The 17,386-nt window shown below is 44.1% G+C and overlaps 1 pseudogene across 1 annotated transcript; it reads left to right on the top strand.

The window, feature by feature from the left end:
- The first annotated feature begins 542 nt into the window (after positions 1-542).
- Positions 543-2,376, top strand: LOC308566402 (lysine--tRNA ligase pseudogene; annotated as a pseudogene). The gene has a single exon. The product of its transcript is annotated as a lysine--tRNA ligase pseudogene (transcript).
- The last annotated feature ends 15,010 nt before the right edge of the window (positions 2,377-17,386 follow it).

Below are 17,386 nucleotides of genomic sequence, written 5' to 3'. Positions count from 1 at the left end.
AATTTCATTTTTAAGATTTTAATATTTTGTTTAGAGAGCTAATTTCAACTTCAATACTATAGATTTCTTATTACTAGAGAAGGGTCCTGTTTCATGAAGAACTGGCATGCTTTATCCAAGCAGATATGAATGTCACATCATGTCAACCTTTTGGCCCCGGGTACCAGAAATCTTGGTCAAAATTAATATTTCATCACAATAATTGGTTTAGCTCTCTCAATTAAAATATTTCTTGCTGATTCCCTGAAATGGGCTTGATTTTCTAAGTCTTTCTTAACATTTTGTTGTTCTTTATTATTTGAACCACTTGACCCATTTTTAAAAAGGTGTGGAATAAACAAGTCAATCTTTCAAGAGAAATAACACTGACAAACAAAACAAACCATATGGCAGGGATTCTCTTTACAGTAACATTTCATGATTTTCAGGTCTGGCCCTCTGGAGAGATGGTTGCAGTTCAGGGGGATGAGGTGAATGTGGACGGCAGTGAGCCAAACTGTGCAGAGTGGTGGTGGTAAGCATTAGTTCCAGGGTGCTCTGCCATGTTGATACAAGCGACTGTGAGGCTAGTTAGGGGGTCCCTGCGCCAAACTCCTGGACACAGTGGGGGCAGAGGAAGCTGTGACTGGGTCAACTTGTTCCTTTCACAGTGCTTCACAAGGATGAGGTAAGCTAAAGAGATGCTTCAAAGCTGAAAAGAAGGTGGAGAAGGCGACAAAACGGAAGGAGCTCAGTGAGAAACAACTAAGCCAGGCACAGCTGCTGCCATGAACTTTAACACAGACAATGATGTGGGTGCCAAGGGGGGAGCCTGGACCTAAGTCAATACTATAAGATTCACAGTCAAGCAGTCCACCAACTAAAGGTCAGTGGGGAAGACCCGTACCCACACAAGTTTCATGTAGATGTCTCGCTCACTCACTTCATCCAAGAATAGAGTCACCTGCAGCCTGGAAACCACCTGAGTGACAACACCTTAAAGGTGGCAGGTAGGATCCATGCCAAAAGAGCTTGTAGGGGAAAGCTCATCTTCTATGACTTTCAAGGAGAGGGGGTCAAGTTACAAGTTATGGCCAATTCCAGGAATTATAAATCAGAAGAATTTATTTGTATCAATAAAAAATTGCATTGGGGAAACATAATTGGAGTTCAGGGGAACCCTGGGAAAACCAAGAAGGTTGAGCTAAGCACCATTCCCTATGAGATCACACTACTGTCTCCTTGCTTGCATATCTTATTTCATCTTCGCTTTGGCCTCAAAGACAAGAAAACACAATGCCATCAGAGATACTTGGACTTGATTCTGAATTACTTTGTGAGGCAAAAATTTATCATCTGCTCTATTACCATTACCTATATAAGATGTTTCTTGGATGAGTTGGGATTCCTAGAGATTGAAACTGCCATGATAAACATCATCTCAGGAGAAGCTGTGGCCAAACCTTTAATCACCTACCACAATGAGATGGATATGAATTTACACATGAGCATTGTTCCAGAACTCTACCATAAGATGCTGATTGTTGATGGCATGGACCCGGTTCATGAAATTGGATGCCAGTTCTGGAATGAAGGAACTAATTTGACTCACAATCCTGAATTCACCACCTGTGAGTTCTACATGGCTTACACAGTCTATCATGATATCATGGAAATCACGGAGATGGCCTCAGAGATGGTGAGGAACACTACAGGCAGTTACAAGGTTACCCACCATCCAGATGGCCTTGAGGGCGATGCCTTTGAGATTGACTTTACCACACCATTCCAGAGAATCAGACATTAGAAGAGCTTGAGAAAGCCCTGGGAGTAAAGCTGCCAGAAACTAACCTCTTAAAAACTGAAGAAACTAGCAAAATTCCTGATGATATATATGTGACAAAAGCTATTGAATGCTTCCACCTTGGACCACAGCCAGGTTCCTTGATAACTTTGTTAGAGAGTTCCTGTAACTGGCATGCATCAGTCCTACATTTATCTGGGATCTCTTGCAGAGATTGAGCCCTTTGGCTCTAAAGAGGGTCTGGCTGAGCACTTTGTGAGCTGTCTGTCATGAAGAAGGAAATATGCAATGCCTACTCAGAGCTGAATGACTCCATGAGGCAGTGGCAGCTTTTTGAAGAACAGGCCAAGACAAAGGCGGCTGGTGATGATGAAGTCATGTTCATAGATGAAGACTTCTGCGCCACCCTGAATTACGGACTGCCCCCCACAGCTGGCTGGGGCATGGGCATCCACTGAGTCACCATGTTTCTTACAGACTCCGATAACATCAAGGAAGTACTTCTGTTTCCTGTCATAAAACCCGAAAACAAGAATGAAAATGTAGCAACTGCTGATATACTGGAAAGCACAACAGCTGGCACTTTTGTCTAGAAAATAATAATTGCAAGTCACGTAACTCAGGCATCTTAACATTTCTGCAAAAGATCAAGGACTGCAAGCAAATTCTTGTATGTTACTATCCATTTGACTAGTGCAGTTCAATCACCAAAAGAGAGAAAAGGAATTAAGAATTCCTTTTTTTATTCCTTGTTATGAAATAAACTATTTTTCTCTAAAAAAAATAAAAGTAACATTTCACCACTGTATCTGTTTCAGTGGAAGTCACATCACAATTAAATGGAGATGTTTTGTACAACATCCTGATTTATGCGGTACCTAATTCCAGTGGAGGAACTCAGGCACTGACCTTTGGCTGTGCTTCCATCAATGGCAGACCACTTGACCATACTGTGACCACTTCCTTACATGCCCCAGACATATGAAGAGCATGAGCGGCAAACAAATTTCTCTTTCATTAAAGCTGGAATCAGATTTTAAAAACAGACTTTAGTTCAAATAAAGAATGCCCTATAATTATTAACATGATGCCAAGAACAACAAGACTTCTCTGTAGCAATCACTGCTATAATCTTATATTTTGTAAGCGCTTCTACTGCAATGTTAATATACTATTCTTCCTTTCTGGTGAGCAAATGAATGAAAGCTGTTTTGTAGATGATTCTGCTTTCATTTGTTGAAGAGTGGCTTCCAATAAAACCTCAGCCTCACAAACATAAGAAGGACAACAGAGAATGGGTACAAACCTGGCTCACCTACCTGATATGGGCTATTTTCACATTATGAAAAAATCATAACTATATACTCCCAAATAGACACATACTTCCTTTCCTTCTCTAATGCCAAGGCTGAGTTTTATTTTTAAATATCAAGCAGTGGTTATAACATAATCCAGCCCCAAGAGGCTGCATCTGAGTTCTTATTCTGGGAAAGAGTCAAGAAAAAGAGTAACCCTCTGGGTATGTGGATGTGGTGGGCAGTCAGACACACATGAGCAGAGCAAGGACAGGGGCCAGGTACAGGGTCACCAGGGTGGACAGCCCCAGGTGCCTAGCAAAGGACAACTGTAGGGTGGGACATTGCCTCCAGGGTGACCTTTCCTCCCCTAGCATATCATGGTCAAGTGGTTTGAACCCCATGACCTTTCCTCCCTAGAGATAACATTTAGACCTCAGTTGTACTTCAGCTCCAGGCCCAGAAGAGCAACAAAACCAGCCACAGCTGCCCTCAGGACCAGCTGCATTGAATAAAAACAACCCCCCTCCCCCCAGCACAGACCAATCAATCAGTGGAGGCCTAGACCCTGAAATCAACACCTGGAAAGCTGCTGAATAGTCTATCTAGTTCTTCCCCTGAGACCTCCCCTAAAATCTCCACACTTAAAACCCTTAGGACAGAGGACCCAGTGTTCTCTCCCTCCCCCTCCAGAGAGTACGACCCATGCCTTCCCTTCCCTTTCCTCCACCCCTTCCCCCAGGTACGTTACCATTACCTTCCTCAGTCCCAAGCTCCTAGGGCCCTTCTTTTGTATCCATAACTTGTTTCCTCAGCCCATTTTTTTCTATAAATTACTTTTTCTACCTCTGTGACTTGCCAAATAAGTGTTATCTTATAGCTGGAGTCTTAGTTCTGAATTCTTTCCTTGCAAGAACTCAAGTACCGAGGTTGCTGAACTTAGGTTTGGTCTGACCCCACTGGTCTAACACCTGGTGCCGTTTTGCCTCCTACAACAGATATAAGGGGTGGGAGCAATATGTAATAATGAGATAGGGACTCAGAGTCATTTTAATTTGAATATTTAAGGAGATCTGACCTTCCATGTTTCTCTCAAGATGGTGCGGCACACATCAAGTGCAAATGTAAAGATATATCCCTTTTCCAAGGGGAGATATTTATAAAGTTTATCAGTATAACCAACCCTTCATGCTAACCAACTAACAGAGTTTATATGAGGTGAATTAGATCAACTTAACATTTATTTATTAGTGATGTAAGTGCCAAGTATTATGCTGTTTGCTAGGTACATAAAGATGAATAATACATGTTCACTATCCATAAGAAGGTGATAGTCCTGTTGTAGGCTGTGGGAATGGCACTAAGTGTTAAACCAGTGGGGTCAAAGCAAACCTGGGTTCAGCAACCTCGGTACTTGAGTTCTGGCTAGGAAAGAATTCAGAGCCAAGACTCAAACTATAAGAGGACATTTATAAAATTATAGAGTTAGAAGAAGTAATCTGTAGAAGAAATGGGCTTAAGAAACTAGTTATAGAGGCAAAGGAAGGGCTCTAGGAGCTTGGGGGTAAGGAAGCTAATGGGGGCATGCAGAGGGAGAGGGGAAAGGGAAAGGGAAAGGCCTATGCTCCCTGGAGGGAGAGTGCCCTGGGTCCTCCATCCTAAGTGTATTAAGGGTGAAGATTTTAGGGGAGGTCCCAGGGGAAGAGTGCAATAGAATATTCAGCAGCTTTCCAGGTGTGTCCTTTCAGGGTCTAGGTCTCCACTGATTGATTGGTCGGCCCTAGGGGATCATTATCCAATGCAGCTGGTCCTGATGTCAGCCATGGCTTTGCTTGTCTGGTTTTGCTGTTTTTCTAGGCCTAGAGCTGAAATGCAACCGAGGCCTAGATGTTATCTCTAGGGAGGACCTGTTAGGGGGTCCAAACCACCTTACCAGCCATATGCTATTTGTCCTTTGCTAGGCACAAAGCCCAGGGGGCTTTCCACACTGGTGGCCTTCTGTACCTGGTCCATTGTCCTTGCTCTGCTATGTCTGTCTAACTGCCTTCTACAGATTTACATGAGAATTGGTTGGGTATGCGTCCCTGCACATCTAGAGAGTCTGAATGCTAGTGCTGCAGTCTGAGAACTCAGCACAGATCCTGGAGAAGAGTCACACACATTATCACCTGCACCTCTGAGTGAAGGACAAGAATCCCCAGTGTATTGGACTGAATTCCTGAGACTCTCCCCAACATTTCTGGGCCAGGTTTCCTGTACCATCTCAAGTGAATAGTAAGGAAGACTGAGAAAGGCCCTCCCACAAATAATTGAACTTGGATTTCTCAGCTACCTAGCGGGTAGAAGGCTGAATCAATTGATTTGGAAAAATTAGGGATGAGACATCTTTTACTCTTTCAAGATCATAGAGCAAAGGCAAGCCAGTACATGCATACATACATTTTCTTTTAGCAGAAGTGCCCAGAACTTTTATCAGATTCTTAAAAGGACCTGAGCTTTAGGAGATAGGGGGTGTTTTTAGGTTGGGCTGAGGGTTTGAGATCTGTGAGCACATGATTTATTCTAGAGGAGACTAGAAAGAGAGCAGGGGAAGCAGAGATGAAAGGGAGGGAGCCGAGCAAGGCTGCAGTCTCAGGCAGGGGACCTCTGGGGTATGTTCCACTTCTGAGTAGGACCAACTGAGGCAAGAGCACCGTGCCCTGGGTAGGGCTGCGGAGAATAAAGTTCCAGGCACCTTGGGCTAAGGGCTCTCTGCACAGGCTCTGGTAGGACTAAAGGCAGACTTCCAAAGAGCTTCAAATGCTGTCAGCTAGAATCAGATGCTCAACAGAAGGGTGAGGGAGTATGCCCCAAATGGTCAAGGGCAAAACAAAGATCATACGAGACCTGAGTGGGAGCATTACTATTGTTCACTGCTCCTTCTGAAAGGAAGTGTTCTTAAAAAGGACAGTCCTCACCTCAGGGCCAGGGACTTGGTGTCCCAAGCACGGCCATGGGAACTTTAAGGAAAGAAGGATCTGGCAGAGCTGGGCCCGAGAAAAGGAGACTGTCCGTGTGTCAAGAGGAGAGTGCCCAGAGCAAATGTGTCTGTAAGTCCAGGAGATCTGCATCCTGGTCTTTCTGGAAGACTTCTCTTCACTGGACATTAGTTGTCTTTGCCCTTTCCCATCAGCCTTTCCCATCACTCTCAGCTTCTCAGGGGCTATTTCTCCATTTGAGTCCCAGCCTCTGGCCATTCTGCTGGGCCTTCTCTCCCACCCCCTCCTTCTCTGGTTCACCGGCCCCCTTCCAGCATCTCTCTCTTCCTGGGTCACCTCACTAATATCTTTTTCCCCTATAATGGAGAGAAACATAATTCCTTTTGTTTCCCTCCTAGTCCAGTGAAGCTGTGCCCAGTGGGTCTCATTTTCACAACCAAACATAACCATATAAGGTGCGTTCTTAAGCAGAGGCAGTTCTCTCCCTGAGAGTCTGCAGTCGTCACTTCATGGGATTTCCCCCCTCCCTATTACACACACACACACACACACACACACGGAAACTGAGGCCCAGAGAAATGTCAACCTGCCCAAGGTCACTTACTAGTCAGTGATACAACCAGGACAAGATCTCAAATTCCTGACTCTCTCCAGTGCTCAATCCTCTTAACACACTGCCTCACGAGTGCTGAAGTGCTTTATATCAATGGTAATAAACACAAAATAACTTCTTGGGGGAGGCAAGTCAACCTGAGTGTCAGATGCATTCCATAGAGACATGGATTTTTTTCTGAACCTAGGAGGCTGAGGCACAGGGTACGAATGTGGGGAAACAGCATATATTCCAAAAGCAAGTGAGGGGCCTTTCCAAACGGTAGCAGATGATCGATCCTGCAGGGCTGAAATCATCAAATGGGTGACAAGGTTAAAAGGTGTTTCAATTAGATGATCTGACTGACTTTCCTATCTTCAAACAGAAAGGGGTAGAAAAATTAGGTGAGCACCAGAAGACATGGAGTTTGTATTGGCTCAAGGGCAATTCAGAGTCCTGGTCTTCTGCTGCCTCATTCCCCAAAGCCACATGCAACCTGGTCCTTTACCGACAACCTGCCACTTTCCACACATTGCATTTATGTAATCCTCATAGCTGTCTTGTGTGACAGGTAGATTACTACCTCATTTTACAAATAAGGAAACCTAAGCTTGGAGAGGTTAAGTAACTCGCCTAAAAGCAAGCCACTAGGTGTGCCACAGTTCAGACCCAAATCTAAATCCCCAGCTCCAACCCCATGCTCTTGTTTGTGTGTGTGTGTCTTTTACCACTCTGTCCAGTTACTGTTAGTACTAGAGGAGGTAGGTTTTATTGGGTCACTGGTTTAGATGTTATGGGCAAAAAGAAAACTTGGCTGAACTGCAAGCAACTGCTGGTGGGATCTTATCTTTACAAGACAGGAGGTCTCGGCTGGGTAGGAGCTGAGTCTCAAATGCTTCCAGTGAGTGGGGGGTCTCTCCATGCCAGGCTCTGTTCCAGGGATAGAGTAGTGACTAAAATGGAGAAAGGCCCCACCCCCTGCCATTTACATTCCAGTGGGATGAGCAGAAGTGAGGCACACAATGAACATAAAATATGCAAGTGACGGTAAGTGCTAAGGAGGAAAATAAAACAGGACAAGGAGCCTCTGGAACATGTGTGCGTGTGTGTGTGCAGGGGGGATGTGGTTCTATTTTACATATTAGGTGCTCGGGAAAAGCCATCAGATGAGCCTAATGGTCACATTTGAGAAGGGACCTAAAGGAAGTGAAAGAGAAAATTTTATGGAGATCTGGGAAAAACAATTCCAGATAGAGAAAACCGTAAGTGCAAAGGCCCTAAGGTATGAGCTTGGTGAATCTGAGGAACAGGAGGAGGCCACTTTAGCTAGGGAGAGTTTAACAGCCATAAACTTGTCTTTATGGAGCGAAAAATTTTGTAAGAGAACAGGAAGTACACATCCTTGAAATATGAAAAATAACATAAGGTAAAATTGGATGTGTTATAGAGAGGCATAAATCAAGTATTACAAGGTTGTGGAGGAAGTAGGGGAGGCTGAGAATCATAGAGTCAGAACTTGATTCTCTAGTCCAAGATACTGAATTTTTCTGAATAGTAAATTATACTTTTTTCAAATTATGTCTCATGTGGATTGCCAATATGAAAACAAATGGAATCAAAATACTCTGGTTGAGGTGAGGGTGGGGAGGGTTAGTCTTTCCAAGTTGGCCCAACTCTTTCTCATCTCCAGCCACAGAGGCACCTTTCTGGAATCCTCTGGCTCTAAGAAACAAAGTTTGCCAATGGCTGATTTAGTAAAACTAGTTCATTGTACAAAAGAGTAATCAGAGGCCCGTAGAGGTAATCTCCTTCTGCTGTCTACCGGAGTGAAGTCCCCCTGCTCTGTGCTGGCCCCTGCCGCAGACGACCATGGTTCCTGCTGCAGCCTCCAGTCTGCAAGATCCTACCTGCTGGGCCTGGCCTGCCTAGAACTCCAGCCTCTGTCGTTTTCCTGTGTGAGCCACGCTGGAGCAGTTGCTTCTCTCGCCCCTATTCAAGGCTGGATGCAGTGCTCCAGGGAGCTTCTCTGTGAGGCTCGCCATCTCCCCAGCAATAATTCCACCTCTGGAACCAATGCATTCAGCATTTCTAAGGGGAAGTCTGAGACGACTGGAACAAAGAGATCATTGCATTTCAAATTAGATTTTTGAGAGACTATACCTCTTGACACAGAGATATTGGCAATGAAGCTGCCCTACACTTACACAACCAAAAGACCAAACACATCCCTGACTTCCCACCTTCATATCTGATGTGTATCTTTACTTAAATCCTTCTTTTGGGTAAATTCTATTTCTCCTTCCAGGAATCTAAATTCTCTGACACTCTGATACTTTCTCAGACTTTCCCAAGAAGAATCAACTGACCCTCACCTGTGTTCCTGCAGCACCTTCTCTGTGCCTTTGGTACAGCTCCCATCTCACTGCAGCGGAAAACGCGTTACCCATCTTTCTCCCCCACTGACTCTGACCCCTTGTGGATGAGTAATGTGTCTTATTTGCACTTGATAATCCAGCTTCCACTAACTCAATGCTGTTGGCGCTTGATCCACTTGTTGATGTAACTCAGCACTGACTGAGGTTGTAAGAAAGGAGGGTTCTCCTCCATCATAGACTTTCTGAGAAGTTGCCAACTAGTGACAAGCCATCATCAATTATTTTCTCGGTCAGCTTGAGAATTTACTGAAAAGTACAATGACTATGTGAGTATCCTGTTACCAGTCACTGAAAGTTTCTGATGGACGGCCCCAGCGCTCACCTTTGGTCTTTTTCATTTCCACCCCTCCTGACACAGTTTTCTGTTTGCTCGTGTGTCCTGCATCTGCTCCGGGGCAGGCCCGTCGCTACGGCCAACAGGGCCAGCAGTGACACCCTCCCTCGTGCCTGGCCACGGCCCTGGTAACTGTCAGCCCCTCAGATATGACTGACAAGAGTGCAAAGCAAAATCTGTGGGAAGGAAATATGAAATCAGGTCCCAGCTCTCGCTCTCCCTCTCCCTCCCCCACTATGTAAAGATGATCTCATGCTTTCTGAGCTTTGTGTGGTGAATCTCACATGATCCCGAGACAGAGAGGGCTTTACCAGGAAAAGAGCTGATTTTCCTGACAGACGCATGGGCCCGGCTCACGGGGCCTCTAGTCAGTTAAATTTCAGTTCCATTTCCCAAATTCACCCTGAACACCAAAACTACAGAGAAGGGCCATTCCCCTCCAACAATGGCAACATAGCCCAGGGCACTTCACTATCAGGAGTTTACAAAAACTACATTATCCCGGGTCCATTTTGTTAACCACGAGTGAAACAATCTCAGTAACAGGAAAATTCGGCTCTCCCACATCTCTTGATATCTGCTTTGCCATTGAAGACTTCAAATTTTGTGTTGAAACCCCCCTCCCCCCTCCCACTGGTCACCTGCCCAATCATTTCTAGAGCTAACTTTATAGTTAATAATTCGAAGTGCACTAGTCTTGCTTTCGTTTTTAAGCATTTGTTGAATCTCATGGGATTTGCCATGTTTATTGTCAAACAATTGATCTTTTCTTTCTGCATCCCTCTAGGATTTCCATCCAGCCTATGTGGCTTTCATGTTTCTAATAGAAATAGCAAACAAGAACAAGAGAGAAATATTTATATCTTGCTGAAATGCGGAGTGTCCAGGGTTATCGCTAAAAGGCACTTGGGACACGACCATAGCGGAAAGAGAATCTCAGCAACTGTTTGGAAAACAAATCACATGAAGGGTGTTTATTTGGATTTCTAAAATTTCCCTTTCTCTGGCTTGATTTGCATTGCATTAATAGGAAGTTATCCAACCTGAGTAACATTTTGTCCTGCATAGTTTGCTGATTTGACTTTTGCAAGCAGCCAGACAGCACAAATGATCCTAAACAAGCTCTTGGTTGATGCGAAGCTCTGTAGTTATTGAATTAGGGAACTTTAAATAAAAACTGCCCTTTAAATGTAATATTTCAGAAACACCGAAGACCATTTCCCCTAGAGAAACATATAACTTACTCCTGCTCCCTTAGAAAGGAGGTCAGGTTTGCTCCCTATAACCTAAGAAGGTGGAGGGCCGCTTTCAAGGGCAGCAGTTGGATTATCGGGTTTTAATTCCTCAGTTGGACCAAGTTCAACAGGCTTTAGCCTTGATTCTTTCCAATTTGTGTTAACTAAGTTCTAATGAAGCAGGATTCATTTTAATGGAGTCAGAAACCAGATCTTGCCTTCTCTACCTAGACTTTCAAACACTGTGGAGTTTTTTCTTAATTAAGGTGGAGAATTCCCTTTGGCTTCCACAGCCACAACTTTTCATTTGTTCCACTTAGAACGCCAGTTGGCTTCCACTCCCTGCAACCACGTGCCTCTGACACAGCTGGACAATTTATGAACTTCTCTAGGATTAAAAAGGTGCCATATCCTTGGGAAATATTCCTAGTAATGTGGGTTCCTATTTATTCTCACCAGTGATAAATCTTTTCTAAGCAGTAACAAGCAAGTGAGCAGAAGAGGCAGGAAACAATGAGGTCTGTTGTTTTCAGAGAGGGCTCCTCTCTCCCTAAGCCCAGAGCCTGGACGCAACAATGACTGACACAGGCAGTCTTCAGCCAAGTTCTGGCTCCCATTCTGGAGTCCAGGGGCAGCCTGAAGACAGAGGAGACAGGGGCCCTGGGCTGTCCTTATGGCCGCCTTATACTGCGTTGTATATTTGAAACTTGCTAAAAGAGTAGATTTTAAAAGTTTTCATCACAAGAAACTGTGATCAAGAAAAGTTCTCATACAAAAAAATTGCAACTCTGTGTGGTTATGTGTGCTAACTAGACTTATTGTGAGAACCGTTTCACAATATATACATATATTAAATCATTACTTTGTACACTTGAAACTAATATGATGGCATATTTCAATTATATCTCAGTTCAAAGACAGACATTAGAAATTTTTAAAAGAACTTGATATGATACATTTGAAATTGCTGTCACATTTGAGATGGGACATTATGTAATTACTGCTTTTAACAAACTTCAGTCTCATCCGGTGTTAAGCATGCAGTAGGCACTTAATGAATGCGTGTAGGGTGGGGGGAGAATTACCAGAAAGATGTTAATATTTAGATGTAGCCGCAATGTCAAGTGGCTATAAAAGTTTCTAAAGGCTTGCCCTAACTGCTGTGTCCATCTCCCGTGAACAGGTAGCCGTGTATGGACCAGTGGCGCTCCGTGACCACACTTCGAGGAGCACTGGAAGCCATGATATGCTAGGTCCCTCCCAGCTCCTGCCCCACACCTCTGCTCAGGTTGCCCAAGCACCCAAATGCTAAGATTGGTGACATCAAAATTATGCTTCTGGAGCAACAAAGACCAAAATAACCACTTAAACAATTAATGCTATTTCTTCCTCTATAACCCCCTCACCTTGCCAGTCTCCCTGAACAATGACCTAGAATCCTGGCTCCACCATTTAGTATCAGGTCATAAAAGCAAGTTAATTAACCTCTCTCTGCCTCAGTTTTCTCATCTCTAAAATGAGAATAATAGTAAGATTTTCTTCATAGGGGTGTTTTTGGTAAATGTTTATTTTGATACAATTTCAAAACTACAGAAAAGGTGCTGGAATAGTACGAAGAGATGCTATTATATATTCAGATGACTCCTTTGTAATATTGTCCCCATTTGCTTTGCCATTCCCTCTCTTTCCAGCTCTCTTATTGTCTTTCTGAAGTTTCTGAGAGTAACTAGCAGCCATCGTGCCCCTAGGATGGATTGGGGGACTGAAGGAGTTAATATATGTGAAATACTCAAAATAGTGTCTGGCACACATCATAAGCTCTCATAAAATATTAACTCTCGTGCTTGATTTTCAAAGGCCTTTCCAGATATTCAACAGGGACCTCCAATCCCATTGATTTGGTGGCCACCCCATGTGAAATCTCCAACATGCTGGGAGCCCATCCCTATGAGTCTGCCCTTCTTAAAGATTTATGCCAAATTCACTTATTTTCAAATGTGTTGGATTTGACTGACCTAAAAAAATATTTTCTATGCCATATGTATCTGGCCTTGAACACTGGTATTGAATGTATCTGCTCTAAATTATTGTGTGTTATTAAATCCAAAGAACTCTGCGGGAGGGCTAGGTTCTCCCTTTCTTACAGAACTCCTGTACTGCTGTTAACATAGTATCAAACTCATCAGTGGTAACTAAAAAGCCAAGTCTTCATTCTTTGTGTTCTTTAGGAAAATGATAGGAAGAGTGATTTCTAGGAAATTCAAATATGACCCTTAGAACACAATTCCCCTAAGAGCTCAAATGCCTCCTATTTTTGTTACCAAAATGTCCATGCTTCTGATTCAGAAACAACACTTTGATGAACATAACGCCTCGTCTACCCCTAGTGTTGGTTTAACTTTAAGCTGAACCAGAACTTTCCTTTCTCACAGTCGCCCTGGGTTCCTTTGCTTCCTGATCTCTTGCCTCATCCAGACCCTGCTGTGCTGAATTGAATTAAGTGTGGAAAAAATACTGATTCAGTTTCATCTCCATGTACCCAGATTCAGCTGCAGAAAAGAAGAGAAAGACTGTTCAGTTGACAGTAATTTTAAAAATCATTCCACGTGAGTCATATACCAGAAAGAAATCAAATCACAGAGGCATCTGGTATCCAGAAAGACCCACACTTTTCTACGGCCAGGATCTAGAAGGTTGGGTGACTTGCCCAGGTGACTCATTGCTCTTCACAGACCATTAGAAGGAGGCCCATATGTCTCCCAGGCCCTGTGGCTCAGGATTACCATGTGACCAGACAAACCCTATCATTGCCCCAGCGAGTTCATTAGTCTTACTGCTTTTGTGCCAGACAATGCCTGGGGAGGAAAAGGAAGCAAAGTGGATGCGCCTTCCATCCCAGAATGAATTACGTATGTACAACTAGAGCCAACTTAGCCTCACATCACTCTCCCTGGGGAGCTGTGAATGTGGGGCCCCTACATATATTCACAGCCTGTGCCAAGTGCTCTGTTGCCTGGAAAGCCTATAATCTATACCACACAATTTGGTATTTGGTCAAAAATTTTTGGTTGACATGTGTGACTTGTTCCTTGGGCTGATTGTCAAGAGCCAAGGCCATGTGCGCCCTTCAGAGCAACCTCACAGTGTGCTGGGTACACAGTAGGTGTGAATTTATTTCTCTGATGACCTGATATAAAAAAGAAAATAGGGAAAGCAGTCATTGCAGTTGTCAAATCATCGGCTCCATCCCCGCTGGTAGTCCTGGCCTAGTAGCAAACAAGCCTGTTCCTCAGGCACAGCAAGGATGTGCTTCCCTCCTAAAGAGAAACTGGCACTTCTGTGGCTGTCAGAGACTCGGACACCTGAAGGGGCAGCTCCCACTCATGCCAGGCCTCAAGCCACTTCACCTGTACATTTATCTGTTAGCATCCCCCTCTTGCAAAGAATTCAGAGAGTTTTGCAGAGATGAGGAGATGCACTGATTCTCACCTGGTTCACTTAAAACTCTAGGGAATGGTTCCTCCAAAAGTTACACACAGAGTTATCATATACACAGCAATTTCTGTTCCAGGTATATACCCAAGAGAATTGAAAACATATATCCACACAAAAATTTGTACATGGATATTTATAGGAGCATTATTTATAATGATCAAAATGTAGCAATAATCCAAATGTCCACAACCAACGAACAGATAACAAAATGTAGTATGTCCACAAAATGGAACATTATTTGGGCATAAACAGAATGAAGTGCTGATACATACTACAACATGGACAGACCTAAAAAATATTAGACTAAGTGAAATAATCCAGACACAGAAGACCATATATTACATGATTCCATTTCTATGAAATGTCCAGAATAGGCAGATCCATAGAGCAAAGACTAGACTGATGGATGCCAGAAACTGGGCAGAATGGGGAATATTAGGACATAAAATTTTTTTTAAAATTGTGAATCCAAGTGAATCCCAGGTTCCAGACTGGCCTGCTGATTTTGCTGTTGCCACAGTTGAACTTGTGTTCCTTTCTTTCTGTTCCACTCAAATTTGGCCCTGCAAACATAGGCTTTTCTAAAACATATGGTGTGTCCTGAAGCTCCACCCAATGTCCAGATCAGGATGCTCGCCCGGGCTGCTGGGCCTCATCTCAAGTGGGTTTTGATCTGGCCCCACATCCTTAGACAGTGGGAGCCTCGGGGCTCTGGCTCCTCCACCTCCACATCGTCAGCGACTGTTCCTGTCGGAAATAATCATCTGTCTTTCATTGCAGTGCAGATGATACCCAAATGTTGCCCTCGTTGATCAAACTGTCAGACTAATTGTTTATAAAACATCCGGAACTGGTTGTCACAGAACATCAGCAAACCCAGTCCAAACCAAACAGAGCGCCATGGTCGGATTCAGCCTCCGGGTGAGAGGAGAGCCCTGCTGACATTTCCTCCATCCAGCGATCGTCGGGAACCTGGGGGTGCTGCGCAGTCCTGGGACACCCGCCACACTGCTCTCGAGGAACTTCATTTTCCTGTGACTAGACTGTTATTCGACCACTTGAAAACTGCTTCCAGTCCTACGAGACTCTAGGATTTGGGCTCTAAATGCCTGCCCTGGTTCAATGGTAGGTGGGGGATGCAGGGTTTTCCTCCCTTTGCTGCGACACCTGATCATAGAAACACTTCGGCTTGAGTGGTGCTGGGAATCTGGGAGCCTTTCGGCCTCGACCCCCCTGTAACGGAGGCAGAGCGGATGGTGTCATTTACAGTTTTGACCTGGGGACACGTACTCTGCATCGGTGGAGTTGTCGATGGCAGGGTGCAGGCCTGTGCATTTTCAGCTCAGGGCTCTTTCAGAGCACAGTGCGGGTTTAGCTTGGGGACACATTCCCTGAGCACCCTTACCTTCCAGCCCTTCTCTGTGCTCTCTGCTCAGCCTTCCTCAGCCACAGTTTCTTTACCATTTTTTTTTCCTTCAAAAACTTCTGCTATTTCTCATTCCAAGCCTTCTCTTTCACAGTCACCAGAGCCAATCATTCATTTATAAAAATCAGTTAGCTTCTGCTAAGTACCACACACTGTGCTAGGCAGAGACAGAGAAAAATGTCTCCTGTCCCTTACGAAGCTGCTCAGAGCCTCGGGGTCTCCTGCCTGTACTGACTTCTGACTCTGAGCTGCAGGTCCTTTGCATCTCCAGGTATTTTAAAACTTTTAGGTCTGTCTTCTGCCTTCTTTCTACTCCAAAGCTGATCTCCCTTTGACCTATCTTCTCAGGGCTCTAAAGCCGTCGATCCCTTCAAGTAGACCAAGGAGCCTTTAGTAGTAGCTACAGACATATAACACGCATAAACATACATAACATGCACATGTGTCCACTACAGTGGGGAGGGACACAGAGCAGATGTGCAGAACCTCGGTCCCCTTATTCCACCTGGGTTCAGTCACTTACAGAGCTGCTGCTCTCTACTAGGGCCACAGGAGCTGGGGCTGAGCAGGATGCTGACAATAACTGTTGCTCTGACTATAAAATCCATATCTACTGGTTGGTATCTTTCCAAAGACCAGCGTTTTCCATTAAAGCTGCCCACTTTAAAGAGAAATGTCTGCTTTCATAACACAACAATCACAGGAAAGAGCCTAATTGCACAGTTCCTTGGCCACCTCTCACTCCAAAGCCTACTCGACCCTCCCTTCCTGAGTCTCTCTTCCCTCTGTTTCTGGCTTATCTCCTGATTCTCAGTCTCCTTTGGGGAGACCACAGCCTTCACGCTGTTCCTCAAGGTCCTCTCCTTCATTAACCCTTGACTTCAGCCAACTGCGAGATGAAGTTGATGATTTCAAAACCCATGTCTTCAGCCTAGACCTTTGCTCTGTAATTCCTGTATCCTGCAGCCTTTTGGACATCTTAGCTTGTATGCTCACAGGCACTTGGAACTGAACATACCTGGCATCAAACTCATCATTAACACCATCCCAATTCTTGTTCTTCTTGTGTAATTGATAGTTAAGATTGGTATCACCAGCCACCTTAAGGATCAAATCAGAACCTGGGCTCCCCCCCTTCCCCATCCACATATACACGTACATAATCAATTCCAGTTAATTCACTGCATATATTGCTCTTGAATCCTTCCAACTATTACCATCACTCCCTCCCCTGAGCTCCTGCACCACCACCTACTTGACTGACGTGCCCACTCTTGGCCTCTCCCATGCATCCTCCGTGTGGCAGCTGTGATCTTTCCAAAATACAAATCAAATTGGGTTTGTGTCTTACTTACAGCATTTCAGGTCTCTTGATTGCACAACTGCTTTCAGTTGCTCAAATGTACCCTATTTTTTTCATGTTCCAGCCCCTGCCATGCCTGGAAAAAGAGAGGTTCTGAAAAACCTGTGTTGGATGAACAAACGCTTGAGTATGGAAGACATCTATAGTTGCTGGTGATTCTGATTTAAAAAAAAACAAAACAACAACAACAAAAAGCTCTGTAGTTTACTTTTGGGCTTTTGTCCAGGATTATATAAATTAATATTGTGCAAACAAAGATCAACAGTGTCTTCATAAGTATGGTTTCTGTCGTCTCTGCAACAAGAGACTATCTTAATTCTTTTAGCATAATTTAATTTTGTCTCTTTTTCTTTATTAAACTGCATTTATTATACAGAGGGTTTTATGGTCCCTTAAATGTATGCTTGCTGCTCTCTTTGCAAATTGTGTTTTCTAAATACTTGTTCTTCC

The sequence above is a fragment of the Miniopterus schreibersii genome (genome assembly GCF_964146895.1).
Source record: "Miniopterus schreibersii genome assembly, chromosome: 13".
NCBI classification, from domain to species: domain Eukaryota; kingdom Metazoa; phylum Chordata; class Mammalia; order Chiroptera; family Miniopteridae; genus Miniopterus; species Miniopterus schreibersii.
The sequence above is the reverse complement of the archived record's forward strand: the minus strand, read 5'-3'. Positions and strand labels throughout refer to the sequence as shown.